Raw genomic sequence first — 16,076 nt, forward strand, 5'->3', positions numbered from 1 at the left:
AGGGTTTCTGCATTTTCTGAGTCTCATAAACAACTCTTTACTCTCAAGACAGAATCGGGTGCTTCTCTCCGAGTTCAGTTACCCATACCCGGGATTTAGGCTGCCTTGCTGTATACTGCCTTGGATCTGGGGTGCTGTAGGTTAAAAAAAGAAATGGCAAGTTCGAGTCCAAGGTGTGGTATTTAGGTTTTTGATTTATTACCTTCAATCTATGTGTTAGTGTGAACATTTTTTTAGAATTCTCCAGTGGATGTGCAGAGTATTCTGCCATCTTATTCAGTGGGAAGACTGTTTATCTTCACCTTATATTAACCAGCCCATCTCCCTACCAATCAAGCCTATGTGTGAGATGCCACAGAGGTGCACACTGCTGCACAGAACCCAGGATACTCCAGATTCTTATTTAGCATAACATGAAGCTCTCAATGTGTTTCTCATTCAGAAAGTTCCTTCAACTTCTGAAACCAATCAAATTGGGATTAAAGAGCTCCCTGAAGATTGTGGAGGAAACAGTGTACAGTCCAACAAGACTTGTCCTCTGACACACATCATTTCTAAGATGTGATGCAAGGGTCCAAAGCAACACAGCTAACTAAAAAGGAGCTGGAGTCTCTGAAAGTGTGAGCCGGAGCAAACCTCTCTCTTTGTAAGTTGATGGATTAGCTATTTTTCTTCTTATTGCTAGGACAAAGTACTTAAGAAAAGTGAGCCAGGAGCCATGGTACCAATGAAGAAACAGAAAGAAATGCCAGAGTTCAGCATGCTTTCTCCTTTTTCCATTCGCTTCAGTGAGGAACATGAGCCTATAGGATGGTGCTGCCACAGCAGGGTCGCTCTCCCTCCTTGGTCAACCCTCTCTGGAAACACCTTTACCCTTACTCCAAAGGTGCACCTCTCTCACGGCCTACGTATTTACTATCCACTCAAGCTCACAATAAAAATTAGCCATCATAATTGGCTATCTCAAGCATTTGCTGTAGTAATGAAAAATAAAACAATACATTCATTAAGAGCCCAGGATGTCACACAGAATTAGGAGAGTATGTAGTCAAAGAAAGAGGTCAAAAGTCTGAGTCATGAGGAAATAAAAGAGACAGAGGGATACAGAACTATGGACAGACCAGCTCTCTAGAGAAGTGAAATTATTCATATAAAGATTAGGAGGTCCCTCCCCCTTATACTCAGTCTTTGTCTACCACCATTCCAAGCTGGATGAGCCATTTTCACTACTTTTGCACTTTATTTGCATTTACTATTGTTATGCAGCTATTTCCTCCAATCTTAAACATTCCTTCCTGAAGTGAAGAGGAAGTTTAGAAGACTGAGGAAGTAAGCAAAACTTACAAAGCTCAGAAAGTTCCTGCAACTTACAGGATTTACAAGACCCTTCCTCCCCTGGATTATATGAGCAGTAAACATTGCTGGGGAAAGGAGGCTGCTAGAAGCTTCCTTCAAGTCAATTCATGAGTCATCATCTCACTGGCATGGGCTTTTGTGTGATGAAGCTGCCTCTGAGTCACCCAGACTCCTATGAGTAGCTTGAATAAAGTCACTAAGCAAATAATGTGAAATCATTGCTTTGGTCTATCCTGGAGGCCCCATCTGAATGAGTAGACAGTTGTTCACATCTACCCGGGAAAAGTCACACCACAATTGTAAGCTTATTTTTATAGATGTTTTCAGATCTCCCAAAATTAAGAAAAAAATATTTAAGTCTAATAGAAATGTTATGGGCTCTGTAGAGATAGCTCAGCGATGATGAGCAGCCAGTGGATCCCTTGGATTTTGAGTTATGAGTGGTTATGAGCCACCATGTGGGTTCTGGAATCCAATACACCCTTCTGCACCAAGCACAGACCATGCAACAAATACACACAGGAAAAACACTCATACATATAAAAAAATCTGAAAAACTTTTGAAAAGAAACGTAATGAAAACTTCCAATCACACTGTCAGGAGGTCTTATGAAGTAGTCATAAAATGTTTTTCACACTTACAGACTTTTTAAAGAAAAAATGCTACAATCATATAAACATAGTCTATATTTCCTATCACATTTGCTGAGCTACAAAGGTGCATAAAATTCATCTACCTAAAGTGGCGATTCTTAAAAGTGTAGTCCATGAACTCATGGCTACGAGATTCCTAGCTGAGGTGTAGGCTTCACAAGCAAAGCACACATAATAACAGCAAATCACCTTAGGACTGGCATCTTTTACCAATTTTGACAGGGAACTTTTCAAGAATTTCACTACATCTAATTTACAAAGTCTCTGGCATAAATGAAACCAGTATATTAGTTCTGTCATATCTGTGGGTGCTGCAACTATAAAAGGAAAATCCTCCTCCCCTAAAACTAAGGCTCTACACTGGGCTCAAAGGTCCAGGAAGTCAGCTATTTATACAGTTCCCAGGGGCAAAAGAAAAGCAGCTGACCCCCACCCTAGACACCTGGCAGCTGCACATCTGCCTAGTCTCCTGCAGTTCCCAGACAAGTTTAACCACATTAAACAGCTCATTTGCCAATACTGACCCTAAGAAAACCCCCTTCCCTCTTCTCTACCCTTAGTTCCAATGGCCCCACCCAACCCCACCCCTCCTGTTCAAAAGCCCTGCAATCTACATTTTCACACTCTCAGCTACAGTGCTCCTGGGTTTGCACCCTGGTCACGCTTTAGCCAAACTTTCTGGCGCCCTTCTTAGGCAAAATAAAGTCTGTTTTCTTGCTGTTAAGGTTGCCCTAAATTTTCATTCTTTATTTCCTTCTACAAATCTAATTCTTAGAACCACAGCCCCTCTCTTCTGTTACACCTGAGTGATTCCATCGGCATAGCTAAACATTATAAACTGATCTTTTCAAACAATCACCTTTACCTTTACTCCCTTCCTTTACTGTGTGTCTTTTCTCTCTTAACCACGTCTGTTCTTCTTTCCTTTCTTCTTTTTCTCTTTGTATTTACTTTGCTTCCCACCTCCTCATTTCCGTTCTATTGAGTGGCTACAGACTAATTTTAGACCTTACTTGTTTTCTAATATAGGCAATTGAAGCTGACTTTTCCCTCTAAATGTTGCTTTGGCTACACCCCACAATTTTAAGACACTGTACTTTCATTTTTATTTAGTGTAAACATCCTCTTTATCTCCTAAAGCAAGAATTACATAGAAGCATGTTATTTATTTTATAAATATTTGGTACTTTTCTAGAAATCTTGTTACTGATTTAAAGTTGTTATAAACAAAAATTAATTTGTAAGATTTTACTTCCTTAAATTTGCTACATGTCTTAGCTGGGTGTGGTGGTGCACATCTTTAATCCCAGCAGTAGGCAGATCTCTCTGAGACCAGCCAGGACTACAAATCAAGTTCCAGGATAGCCAGAGCTGTTACACAAAGAAACCCTGTCCCCACCCTCCACTCAAAAATTAATACATGTCTTAAGGCCCCAAATATACTCCATCTTTGTGAGTTTAACTCAACCATCTTCCATGAGGATATTCTATCAATTTCTGACTGAAGTTTATTAACCATTTTTGATGACCGCCTATTACACGTGATCACCTATTTCTCCACTGCTCTCTTATGTTTACTCCATACTTGTAGACGCTGTTACTGGGTGTGTACACATTTAGGATCATGTCTTCCTAATAATTATCCCTTTCATCTTTATGGGGGCATTTCTTAATCTATTAACATTATTTATCTTGATAAATCTATCTAATCTAACACTATTAGAGCTATTCCAATCTTCTGTTTAACTTGGGCACTTTCAATGTGTCTTTATTTTTCCTTTCCATTTTCTTTCATACACAGTCTCATGTAGCCTAGGCTGGCCTCCAACTTGTTATGTCATTGAGAAGGTCACGCTTGCATCTCCTGGATTATAGGCGGGCACCACCATACCCAATTTACGAAGTGTTAGGAATCCATGCATGCTAGGCAAGTAGTTTCCCAACTGAGTTATATCACCAGGCCCTCTGTATTTTATATATAGTGTGTGTGTGTGTGTGTGTGTGTGTGTGTGTGTGTGTGTGTATGTGTGTGTGTGTGTGTGTGTGTGTGGTGTGTGTGTGAGAGAGAGGGGAGAGAGAAGGGAGAAAGAGAGAGAGAAACAGAGAGGCTTATTTGGTGGCAGTTGTCTTTACTACCTAAGTCATCTCACCATGAGCTGTCTGCCTTTACTCTTAAAAGTCTATCCCTTGTAAATAGCAGAGAGTCGGGCTTTGCTGTTTATCTGTTATAATAATCTCTGTCACAATTAGAATATTTAGTCCACTAATATTGAATGTAGACAAGTGACATGATGACTTAATGTCTGTGTTTTATGACTTTCAGTGTATCTTTCTCAGAGTCTTGTTTGGTGGGTAAGTTGTCGATTATTTTTTGGCTTTTTGTTTTGCTTGGGTTTTTTGTTTGTTTGTTTGTTTGATTGATTGATTGATTGATTGATTTGGTTTTGATTGGTTCTTGAGATGTGGCTTCACTTTACTGCCCGGGCAGGTCTATAACTCAGGATCTCCAGCCACCCTCCCACCTCAGCGGTCTAACCAGCTGGACTGCAGACAAGTGCTTCTATGCTCAGCTCTAGCCTCTGGCTTAAAAAAAACATACAAGCAAACAAACAAACAAAAAAAACTAATTGTGGTCTCTGCCCTGACTTCCTTAGGTCATTTAGATATGTTTTAGAATTCTCCTTGGATTTACCTACTGGCTTCACAGTATTTTCTGTTGGTTTTTCCTTGAAATCTGCACCCTTAACTTTTATTGTACGTTGTAAAATAAACTCTAATCATAGGAGCAGCTCACTGGATTTGTTATTTTCTATATAGTCATTCTATTCAGATACATCATTAACCCTGTAAGAAGGTATTATAATTTGTGATTTAAACAATTATATGTATTTTAAAGATCAAAGTAATAAAATGACATGTTAAATTTATTTTGGTATTTGCCATTTCTGAAGTTCTTCATTGAATTATCTCAACATACTCTCAAAGCTATTTGTACAGATTACTAAAGCACAGCATCGGGCCCTCACCTAGCATGGATGGAGATAATCTGCATACAAATTGTCCCTGATCATCTCTCTTAAGACCACCATGTGATGCTCCTTGGCATGAATGTGACCAAACAACAAAAAATTCAGGCATTGAAACTGAATGACAACATCAGCTAAAAGATAAATTGGAATTAGAAGCATTACCCACAACTAATCACTGAAGTAAACTGAAATCCAGATGCAGAGAAGGACGAGGAAGAGCAAAGGGGTCTGGACTAGGAGGAAGAGCAAAGGGGTCTGGACTAGGCTGTCGAAACCCACAGAAACAGCTGACCTGAATATCGGGGAACTCTTGCTCCCCAGACTGATAGCTGGGATACCAGCATGGGGCTGATCCAGACCCCAGGAACATGGGTTTCAGTGAGGAGACCTCCGAAATCTACTGGACCTCCTGTAGTAGATCAGTACTTATCCCTAGCATAGGTGTGGACTTTGGGAGCCCATTCCACATAGAGGAATACTCCCTGAGCCAAGACACACGGGGTTGGGCCTAGGCCCTATCCCAAAGGATACGACAGACTCTGATGACCCCCTATGGAAGGCCTCACCATCCAGGGGGAGCAGACAGGATATGTGATAGATAGGGTTTTAGTTGGGGTGGTGGTAAGGGAGGATGGGAGGGAGCGGGAACTGGGATTGTCGTGTAAAACAATCTTGTTTCTAATTCAAATAAAAAATCTGCAACTTATAAAAGAGTGTTTAATATGGGCTTGTATCTTATAGTCCAGGATGCTGGAGCAAAGACATGGTCATAGGAAGAACTAAGTGCGTACATCCTAATTCACAAGTAAGATGCAGAAAGAGTACACTGGGAATGGCATGAGTCTTTTGTACCCTCAATGCCCAGTCCCAGTGACACACCTCCTCCAACAACAAGGACATGCCTCCTAATCCTTCCCAAATAGTCCCATCACCAGGGGACCAAGTATTCAAACATATGAGTCTACAGGAGCCATTCTCATTCAAGCCACCATACTACATATGAAGTTGTCAAAGAATATATTTTATTAAAAATGCCAGGGACCACATTTAGCTATAATTTTGAATGGTCTTAAAGCTAGATAAATATTCTATACTAAAAATACCTGTGATGTGGAGAATCCTAGGGGATATTTTCAACTTACTTTTAAGAGTACCTGAAACTGTATACCCTTGAATTAATTGGATAAATAAGGCCCAACTGTATGTCCATTTTCTTTTTGTTATTCTCCACCCCCACCACAATTTTAATTTTTTTAATGACAGACATTTGTTCCTATCCTTTAAGAAAAAGATAGATACAGAATATTTGGAAAAATTACTATATCTGTGAGAAACAAGAATTTAAATGACTTACAGAAAACCTCAACTAGTCATTCATTAACATTTAGTGAACTTCACCACCCCCTGGACACTGAGCTATGAAGTAGAATTTAGACTTGCAGACCCTTGGAGTACTGATAGGAGAGACAATGGAATGCTCCCCAATTATTCTAAGGGAGACAAAACAACTTTGTCAAGAGATGACCTGGGTTTTGAGGAGTTATGAACTGGACTTGAAGAATGATTAGTCTTTGTTGGTTGAATGATTTTGTTTCTGGAGGATTCATAGAACAAGGAAATGGAAAGGTTTTTCTCAACCAGAAGTAACACCAACAATAACTACAATCTTAGAGAACATGGCAGAAGTGTAGACTGGAAGACTAGATCTTGAAGAAAATGGTTTTAGATAGTGTTCAACCAACTCTCTCTCTTGCCTGCCTCAGCTGCAGAGACTATGGAGGAATCAAATTTCACATCCAAGCATCTTTTGCAGAGAAAGGTAGCCTTGTGAGTCTGGCCAGTGAAAAGCAACAGCAAGCTAAATGAAGATGGTCAAGCAAATACCTATATCCAGATTACACTGTTGGCTGGCTCCCTTCCCTTCCCTTCCCTTCCCTCCCCTCCCCTCCCCTCCCCTCCCATCCTTTCCTTCCTTCCCTTCCTTCCTCATCTAGAACTGTTACCATAGTTCAATTTTGAGGGAAAGCAAGTTTGTCTCAAAGAACCAGCAAATACAAAGTAGAACCGAAGTACCCTGAAGCCAACTCTAACCTTACTAAGAATAAACACTGGCCAGGTGGCGGTGGCACATGCATTTAATTCCAGTACTCGGAAGGCAGAGGCAGTCAGATCTCTGTAAGATCAAGGCCAGCCTGGTCTACAAAGCTACACAGAGAAATCATGTCTGGAAAAATCACACACACACACACACACACACACACACACACACACACACACACACACACAAAACACATTCATTAATACTTCATTTTGTGTGTGCTTTTTATTATTGACTATACTTGTCTTCAAGACTGATAAGAATTTTAAGAATTATATTTTTTAGAATTAGTCTTATTAAATTAGTATAAATAGACTATAGAAGAGGTGCAAAGATTTTGACAAAGGCTTACAACAGGGCTCAAGCCAAGGAATCAGCAATGGTGAGAGTAAGGAAGGCAGAGTCTAGAGTTATAACATAGGATAGGGTGGAAGAAGGAGCAATCGGAGCAACAGTGGGTTGGGAGTGCTGTGAGTCTCCCAAATGAAATAAGTGTAGATACAGAGATGAACTAAGATAGTTTCATACAGACTTAGTTTCAGCAACATCTGGGACATTCATGTGAAAACAAGCAAAAGGATAGCTGACTCAGGATCTGGAAATGAGAAGATGAGATACCAATTTCCAAGTGACCTTCACATGAAGTTAAAGTCACACAGTACATATGGACAAAGTCCAAAAAAAATGTGAAGAGAGAAAATGAGGCCCAGAAAATCTAAGACAGAAAGTAGATGGATGGCTTCCTAAGGAAGAAAGGCAAGAGAGCAAAGAGATGGCTAAAGGAAGTTAACTGCCAACGGGTATGGGTTTCCCTTGGGGTGATGAACACTGAAAGTTTAATTGTGAATAACTATTCAACCTTAAGAGCTCACTAAAAACAAACACACTTTAAATAAATGAACTATACAATGTGTAAGTTAGGTCTCATCAAATCAGTTTTTAAAACAGCAAGTAGGAAGAAAATCAGTGCACTAATAGAGGGAACCAGGGTGAGAAAAGATGGGGCAAGTAGACTGTCCAAAAACAAGGGGAGAAGTTATAAGAAGGAATGACTGACCAACAGTGTTAAATACTAGATCTACCAATAAAACCCCAAACTGAAACTTCTGATTTAGTGATTTTCAGTCCTCAGTAAGCTAAGTATGTGTGATCTTAAGGAGTAACAGTAGAAATCAGAGTATATTGAGGAGTGAGACTAAAGGAGAAGTGAGAAATAGTAGGTAATAAACAGCCAGCAGTGGCTTGAGTGAGAATACCCCCCATAGGCTCATGTGTTTGCATGCTTGGTTCCCACTTGGGAACCTTCAGGAAGGATTAGGAGGTGTGGCCTTGTAGGAAGAGGTGTGTCACTGGGGTGGGCTTTGAAGCTTCCAAAGACTCATGCTAATCCCAGTGCACTCTTTTTCTGCCTCCTGCTTGTGGCTCAGATGTGAGCTTTCAGCTACTGCTCCAGCATCGTGTCTGCCTGCAGCCACGTTCCCCTCCATGATGATCATGGGCTCTAAGCTCTGAACTGTAAGCGAGCTCCCAACCAACTACCTTGGTCATGTTGTCTCCTCACGGCAACAGAACAGTGAGTAAGACACTTTCTAGAGTGAAAAGAACAGCAGCGAACATAGATACGCAAGTGTCTCTGTGGTGGTATGTGGAATTCCATTGGGTATTTACTCAGGAGTGGTGTGTAATATGGCTGTTCTCTTTTGAATTTTTTAAGAGGACTCTACACTGATTTCTACAGTGTCTGCACTTATATTCCTAACAACATTAGACAGAGATTCCTTTTTCCTCACACCCTTACCAGCACTTATTATCATCTGGTTTTCTTGGTGGGCATTCTGAGGCAGGATGCAATTTTAGTGTGGTTTTAGTTTATATGATGGCTAGAGATGTTGAATACTTTTAAACATATCATTGGCTATTTGTGTTTCTCCTTTTGCAAATGATCGAGATCCCTAGCACATTTATTGGGTGGCAATTTGGGGTTTGGGAAGTATTTGATTTTTGCAGTTCTTTATATATTTTAGATAGTATCTCCTCTGTAGTATAGCTGACAAAGACTGTGATGACTGTTCTTGGTTGTCAATGTGACTACATCTGGAATGAACTACATTCCAGAAGTGGAGGTCACACCTGTGAGATTTTTCTGCTTGGGTTGAAGTGGGTGAATCAGTGTCTAGTCTGGACCTTTGAAGTAGAAAGACATAGGCCTTTAATCCAGATTTTGAGGCAGGGAGATGCACCATCGGGGCCACACCTTCTCCTGGAAGTCTATATAAGGACACGGACAAAAAGGACAATTTCTGCTCTTTGTCCGCTTGCACTCACTTTGCTAGCACATCCATTCCTTCACTAGCACTGGAGCCTGCTTCTTCAGGATTCCAGTGTATACCAAAGACCAGCTGATATTCAGCCTTGTGGGACTGAGCAACTACTGGACTCTTGAACTTCCATCCACAGGTAGCCATTGTTGGATTAGCTGGCTGAAGCTTGTAAGTCAATCCAATAAATTCCATATACATAAGATATATATATATATATATATATATGTATATATATATATATATATCACCATTGCACTTGAGCATACATATATATATGTGTGTGTGTGTGTATGAGTATATGTATATATGTATACACACGTATATACTTTATGTATTTGTATATGTATATATATACATATACATAGAGAGAGAGAGAGATTTATTCTATAAGTTCTGTGACTCTAGAGAACCCTGACTAACACAATGACTTAGAGAGGAATTTTTGAGGAAGAAATTGAAAAGCTGATACATAAATTTCAGGTACTTAAACAAACAAACAAAAACTGGGCACAGGAGAGGGCAGTAGAAGAGGGGCATATTAGAACCAAGAATACTGTTGAATACATATAAAACAAAAATGTTCTTATATGTGATAAATACGGGCATTTTATATATTCTGCATTAGAATTTGTAATGACATACCAAACACAGGAATACAGCTTAGAGATAAAGCAACTTCCTAGCATGTATGAGGCTGTAGGTTCAAATTCCAGCACCACCACCACCACCACCATCACACACACACACTCACACCCTTAAGACAGATGGTATCTGCAGTTAAGACATAATCCAATGATACCTGATCCTTGGACCACAAAGCATGATACCCTTCCAAATCTCAGCCTCCTAGTAAACAGAAAGGCCAAACCCATATGTGTTCAAGTGCTCACAAGTACAGGCCATGGGTTGTTGTTCTCCCTGGAGGTAAGAAAGGAGTGGTCTAACTGCATTGTTGCTTGAAAAGAAATTTAAAAGCGATTTTTTTTTTTTGCTTCTGTTAGAGTATCATGGCAGGCACCCTCCAAATCAAATAGTTTTACCAAAGCTGTAAAGTAGTACACAAAGTCATTTTCATTGCAGTTAGCACACACCGATATTCCCAGCTCCATAGTCCTTTAATGTCACAAGAGCCCTTTACTCTAGTCAGACACTGAGGAGTGACTGGAGGTGAGCTGTGCCTGCTCTTGCTCCTGCTGTCTACCAGCTACTATCTCACCATTGCACTTCAGCATACATATCACCCCTCAGAGGACACCTCCAGTCACTCCACCATCTGCCATTTCAACACAACTAGCCCAATCATTCTTTTTCTGCACATCATTTGTTGTGCTTTTTCCCTCTGACCTGGCCCAATCCATAAGACAGAAGTCATGTTTCACGTGCCTTGGCAGTGTGATGCTCTGCCCACGGTAGAAACATTACCTGCAAAAGAACTATGCTGCCAGTGAGACACTAAGAAACTGAGCCTTGACAGAGGTGGCACAGCATGGCAGTGGAAAAGCTTGTGAGTTCTATACAGTGTTGTGAACCTCCGTACACACTCCCCCTTCAATACCCCAGTACTTGCTGTCAAACTGGTTCTATTCTACAATCTGAAAAGTGGGCTCATTCTTCAGTCTAAAGGTTGGACAAAAATTCCAACTTTGAATATGCTTTTGCTTAGATGCCCGAAAAAGTGGGCATTAGCTTATTTTAATAGTGGGGAGGGTACTTCTGTTTTGCACTCAGCAGTTGTTTTGTTATAAGGTAAGAGTTGTGTAAATGGCTGTGCTGAAACGGTAAGATAAATTCCGTGGACAGGACTATTCTGCTATTTCTACATATGCAGTGGCTGCACACTTGGATGCCACAGTCTCTGACACTTTCACTGCATTGGTGACTCATAGTTGGGAAAAGCACAGCAGTTCAGTTATTGTAACAGAAGAACCAGTAGCTATTAGATTTCAGTAAGGATGCTGGGGTGACTTGGGATACTATGGGCAAGGCTACGCCACAGCATCTTTGTCAGCCCTGGTGTCTAACACAGTGCTTCATAAAGAAAAGATTAATGTGTTTACTTTGAAAGTAATTGGGTCACACTAAATGAACATCGCGTCATGTATACAGTTACTACTCATGACTGATTTAATAAGTATAAATAGTCTAGCCCTAGAATGACACTGAACAAAAATTTATTTACAACAATAACCTAGTTTTAAAGGATAGCTCAATAATAAAGCATTATTTCCCCCAACTCAGAAAATAATCCTTTTTTTCCTTTTATCACATTTTTAAAAAATCTAAACTTATTTTTAAACTGCTCCATGAAACATAAAAGTTATACATACCTATATATATGCACCATGTGCTTTTTTATACATGTATATTTAAATTGGGTAATTCCTAGTGAAACATGAAAGTTTAATAAGAAACTATGTAATATGGTTATTTTGCTGATCATTCTCCAGAGTTTGGAACAGGGATACTTGGGCATCTAATGAGGCCACAGACTCTGAGTAGACCATACATTTCATCAAGAAGACCTTGGATAAACATAGATGAGGGGAGAAAACAACAAATTTGTCTATCCAGTTTTGTAGAAAGTATGCACTAAAAACACTCAATTTTTCTCTTTCATTGAGAATTTTGGGCACATTTCTGTATGGGTTATGAGTGATGCATGTCAGCACCAAAGGGAGACAAAATATAGTTGTGGTTCTTATCTTACCACCAAGTCTCTTACTGTGTGACTCTTCAGGAACTGCTTAATATGAGTTAACTCTCTTGTTCCCTTTGCCTGAAGCAGGAAGAAAAGACATTTACTCAGATCCTGATGGAGGGAAGGGAACTCTCCATCCTTAGCAAACAAGGCATCCCTTATTCCCCCAGCTATGAATAGGGACCATTTACCACCATTCACTCTGGGGCTCTCCAAGGCATTATCATTGTCTTCATTCTGTGAAGGACAGTACACCAAGATTCTCCTTTATGATAGGACAGTGCTGAGACTACCCATATCACTGTCTGAAATTTCCTCCAAAACAGGACAGTCACCACCTGACTTTCACCACAGGAACCTAGAGTGACATTTACCACTGTTCACCGTCACAGCGCAAAACACTGGAGATTTTCGGGAAAGTGCACTTCGGAGATGCCAGACAGCGAGGAACCAGAAGGCACACATGGTTTCTAGACTGTCCTACTTCAGTGAGAAATCATTTCATTAGCAGTTTACAATGAACACACACACATACACACACACACACACACACACACACACACACACACACAGAGTGCAAGTTTTTAAATAATCAAACAATACACATATTTCTACCTAACTGAACCTTTCCATCTATAGTCTCTAAGGTCAGGTAAAATTGTACAGACTTTGCTAGAGGGGTTAATTTCACTTTCTCATATGCAGTTATTAAGATTTAAAGGCTTGTTTAAAAAGCCCAGAAATTTGCAAGTATCCGAAAAGAAAGTGCTGGTGGTGACTACAGACCTAAAGAGCCTTCTGAACATTCATATTACTGACTTCTAGTCCCTCACAAAGAGCTTGAAGAAATGTGCCATTAAACACAGAAAAGGAGGAGAGAAAGGACCACAGCTCCTCAGATTTGGGAGCTGCCTTCATCTCTTCGGCGGGGCCTCAATGCCATGTTTTTTCCTTAGGAAGTATTGTTCTGACCATCTAAGACGGAACACCTTGAAATTCCCCATCTATGCTGACTCTTTCCTGGAGGTGGGAGTGGCAGAAACAATGTTCCCTGCCAGATGAAACAGCAAAATGTTTTTCAAACTTCATCAATTCCAGTGTTCTATCACAGCTTGTTCAGGTTTCAAAGTGAGTCAGCAGATCCTACATGTGTTTCTCATTTGACCAGGACAGAAATGCTGAAAGTGAATTACCCACTTACTAAGATTGGCATGAGGAACAGCAAGCACTGGAAACTTAGCCCAATGTGATTAGGACTTGCCAGAAAATCAAAGCACTGGCTGTGATGATAATATTTTGCAGCAGCTGCTACAAAAAAAAAAAAAACAGCAGGAATAAATATTCATTGTGTCCACTCTAACTTATTAAATATGCTTTAATCCAAGTAAATGTGGAGGTCTTACTTAAGGAGAAAACTCTTGGCAGAGAAATGTTCTAAGGAGAAGAAAATATATCCTGTGTTTTGCTTGAAGGGAAATGTTCTGTTTGTGGTAAATATAAGACAGTGATGAAATATGACATTCTTGTGCAACACAGTCTATGAATTTCCACATATAAAAGAACATTCCTTGCTGAGTTTACCATGCATAATCCACCAACAAATTAAGCTGATATTACATTTTATTTTATTGGGAAAAAAGAAATTCTAACAGAATCCTTTTGTTACAATGAATATCTTAAATTTCACTACAAACCAAGGTAATTTTTTTTAAGCTTTGGAAAAAGCCAGTCACTCAAGAGACAGGGACAGGCGTATCTCTCTGAGTTCAAGGCCAGCCTGATCTACAAAGTAAGTTACAGACCAACCAGAGCTGCACAGTGAGACCCACTTTAAAAATAAATAAATAAATAAATAAATAAATAAATAAATAAATAAATAAATAAATCTCTGATTTAGAAGCCTGGGAAAGGTAAATAAGCACTGCTAAATTCTAAGCCAAGTTCCAAGAATGCATTTTCCTCTTCTGTCCAACTCTGAGTTCTATTTGCCCACCAAGAGACTGTTCTCATTCAGCCCATAAATATTTATTAAGAACACATTCTAGGGCTGGAGGGATGGCTCAGCCATTAAAGGCTAAGCTTACAACCAAAAATATAAGAACCCATTCTATATGAGGCACTGAGCCAGGCAGTGGCATCACCAGAGACCCAACTAAGCTCTACCACCAGGAACTCACAGGCTAACACATAAAGCAAGCAACAAGTATACACCAAGATTTCAAATGATACTAGCAATCCTAACAGAACAAGACAAGGCATTGAACAAATGCCAGACTTCTTAACCAATATAAGCTCAAGACAAAATTTCAGAAAAAAAAAAAAAAACACGAACAAAGATACAGCCACATCCCACATGTTCCCAGGGTGCTTAAAGCTGAAATGTTTGAAGGCTAGTTCACAGCAGTGTGACTCTACTGTCATTCATGTATATAGAATTGGTGAATCTTTTGCAAGTCAATCCCCTACATCTCAACGTCTGTACCCTGTCCACTATTTACTGTTTGGTGCATCTAAATGAATTATTTTACTTAATTAATCTGCTATTCAAAGACTGTTTCACAACAGACCCAGTTCATGCTGTAGTCCATAAACCTGACCTAATTTCCTAAAGATTTCATTACAGACATATCTTGATTTTTTTCATATTTTTCTTTTTCTCTTCTTTTCTTCCTTTTTTTTATTTAAAAAAAACAGGTTCTCACAATGTAGCAATGTAGCTCTGGCTGTCCTGGAACTTACCATGCAGACCAGGCTGGCTACAAAACTCATAGAGATCCTCTGACTCTAAGTGTTGGGATTAAAGGTGTATGCCGCCACACCTGACAATTTTCAGCTCAATTTTACAAAATGTATAATGGCTACCCAAAACTAAATATCTCCTATGAATGAACTATTTTTTACATAATTTAAAAAATACTTTTCCACATACAGCCCTGCAGGGTACTGCTGGCCCTGTTTTACAGATGGCAAAACAGTTTTCCAGCCCCCCCCACCCCAACACACACACACACACACACACACACACACACCTAGTTAGTATAAAGCTAGATACAGATCCACTGACGACTGACAAGTTATTTTCTCACAAATCTTAACTAGCACAGAGTTCTCACTTCCAGGGCACATGTAGTAGAATCACTCCATATGCAACATAACGTTATGATAATTAAGCTTAAATAATCACAATCTGGCAAAGCACCCAGGATGCAAGGACACCTCCGATTAACAAGAAAAACAAAGTAACTTCAGGTAAACAAGAAGCTTGTAGGAAAGGGGATATATGCAATACTTTGTTCAGGTGAATAAGCGGTGCCACAAAGCATCCTCCACGCCTGGGTATGTGCAGCTCTCCCCCAAAGAGAGAACACTGTCTTACTATAAGTGAGCATCTGGAAACTCCAGCAGTGCAATGGGTCAGGCAGAGTCTTGTTCTAACTGCAGCTGGTCCCACTGCAGTCTCACACGCTGGCGTGTCCAGTCACCTTCTCTAGAGGGCTAGTCTAGCACAAACATCAACTACAAACTCTGGTGTATCTTCATCAGCACCACTATCATGTCCAAAAACACTGTCACCTACAGCTTTCTAAGACACTAGGAATGTCACCTGGAACGCATATGGCTTGAACTGTTTTATGGTTTGTCCAAGTGCACAACTACTGACCTCTGTGCACACCCAGGAAGTGCTTCCACCACAGACTCCGACTGTAAGCTAAACTGACAGCCATTCCCTGGCTAAGTTCTCTAAGGCCTGCTGCACATTTAGGGGCTGCCCCTCCCACCTCTTGTAAAGCAAACTCCACACAGAACTACACACACACACACACACACACACACACACACACACACACACACGTTATAACACTCCTTGGGCTTGTCTGTGGAATTGCTTAAAACAAAGCATGCCAGTTTGGACTCAGGGT

General features: G+C 40.1%; 1 protein-coding gene across 11 annotated transcripts in view; it reads right to left on the minus strand.

Annotated features, from left to right (window-relative positions):
* The window catches only part of Dst (dystonin), a 389,777-nt gene that overhangs the window by 372,454 nt on the left and 1,247 nt on the right, over positions 1 to 16,076 (minus strand). The window lies entirely within an intron of this gene.

The sequence above is a fragment of the Cricetulus griseus genome, assembly GCF_003668045.3.
Source record: "Cricetulus griseus strain 17A/GY chromosome 1 unlocalized genomic scaffold, alternate assembly CriGri-PICRH-1.0 chr1_1, whole genome shotgun sequence".
Lineage (NCBI taxonomy): Eukaryota > Metazoa > Chordata > Mammalia > Rodentia > Cricetidae > Cricetulus > Cricetulus griseus.